The following is a 1,874-nucleotide window of genomic DNA, read 5'->3' on the forward strand; positions in this document are numbered from 1 at the left end:
GAGCTGGGAAGGGCGCTCGCTGCACCGTATAAAGCCTTTCTTGGCGGTGCCACCGGTGATGTACGCCGTAACTAGCGCTGGAATTCCCTTCCCGGGAACAGCTGGAGCATAGAGACGCGCTCGGGACGGAGACATGGATCTACGAGCGGCCCAAAAGTCCAGCGGCGTCTCCCGCACCCTCGGCCCTACTGCCGGTGGATCCGTCAGCGCAGGGGGCGAAGTGCTCTCGGCCCATCTCGCTCCCGCGCCGGGGGCGAGCTTTCCCGGCGTACGAGGGCAGCGCTTCCCGCCTCCCTTCCTTGCCGGAAAATCCTTGCCCTGTGGTTGCTCGCGTGCTTGAGGAGCGGGAAGCGCGGGTCTCATCCATCATCCACCCAGCGCTCTTACGGGGCGCCTGCTCCAGCCACGGGCACGGCCCGGGTCTGTTTGGAAGAGGTCACCCCCAAACAGAATCAGGTTGGAAAAGACTTCTCAGATCGTCAGCTGCATCATGGCACTGAGTGCCAAACCCAGTCTTTCCTTGAATACCTCCATGGGCGGTGACTACACCACCTCCCTGGGCAGCCCATTCCAGTGTTTAGTCACCCTTTCCGTGAAGAAATTCCTAATGTCTAACTTAAACTCCCCTGGCACAGTTTAAGACTATGCGCTCTCGTCCTGTCACTAGTTGCCTGGGAGAAGCTGAACTCCACCTGGCTACAACTTCCTTTCTGGTAGAAACATGGCATCGCATCCTCGTGTAGCTGTGCTGGTGGACACGTGGACTCCACAGAGCTCCTAGGAGAACACGGTGGGACCACCTGCTTTAAAGACACGTGTTGGCAGCTGCATGGTCAAAAAAACCAGAACGATAGGGACAGCATTTAAAGGTGCTCAGTCATGGTGATCACTTGACACTGGGGTGCTCACATCCATCACAGGGCCAAACCATCTCTTTTTATTAATTGCAATGTGATTTTTACTTTAGTGGTCAAAATAAATCACCAAAACGGCAGATGGCTTCTTATCCATCATCTTCTTTCCAAATACTTTTTTTTTCAGTAATGTACTTAAGGAAATTTGCTAACCACCACCATCACAGAGGCAATGACTTCCTGAAGCTATACCATCATGAAGTACAAGCTACATTCCAGCAGAACCTCTGTGTGTTGTAAGTATTTCCCTATATGAGTCTTTACCTGGAACTATAGAATGATTTGGGTTGAAAGGGACCTTAAAGATCATCTAGTTTCAGCCCCCATGCCATGAGCAGGGATATCTTCGCTAGACCAGGCTGCTCAAAGCCCCATCCAACCTGGCCTGGAACACTTTCAGGGATGGGGCATCCACAACTTCTCTGGGCAACCTGTTCCAGTACCTTATCATCCTTAGTGAAGGGTGATAACTTTTTTCCTAATATCTAATCTAAACCTACTGTCTTTTAGTTTGAATCCATTCCCCTTTGTCCTGTCACTACATGAGGTGCTCCAGTTATGCTTCAAATTGTATTTAAAGAGAGATGCTCCACTCCCTTAATCATCTTTGCAGCCCTCTGCTAGACCTGCTGCAGGAAATCCACATCTCTCTTGTCCTGAAGAACCCAGAACTGCACACAGCACTCCAGATGTGGCCTCACCAGGGGTCAGTAGAGGGGCAGGATCACCTCCCTCGACCTGCTGGCAATGCTCTTCCTGATGCCACCCCAGGGTACCACTGGCCTTCTTGGGCACCGGGGCACACTGCTGGCTCATGGGCAGTCTATTGTCCACCAGGATGGAATTCACAGAAGTTATCTGAATAAATGGAGCCGTGTGTGGAGTCTGTACATCCCCACAGCACTATGGATGTTCCCGGTACATCCCCACTGCATTATGGATGTTCCTGGTAGATCCCCA

The sequence above is a fragment of the Corvus kubaryi genome, unplaced genomic scaffold (genome assembly GCF_017639235.1).
Source record: "Corvus kubaryi isolate FWS band 111438036 unplaced genomic scaffold, C.kubaryi_AGA036_p1.0 37385, whole genome shotgun sequence".
Classification (NCBI taxonomy): domain Eukaryota; kingdom Metazoa; phylum Chordata; class Aves; order Passeriformes; family Corvidae; genus Corvus; species Corvus kubaryi.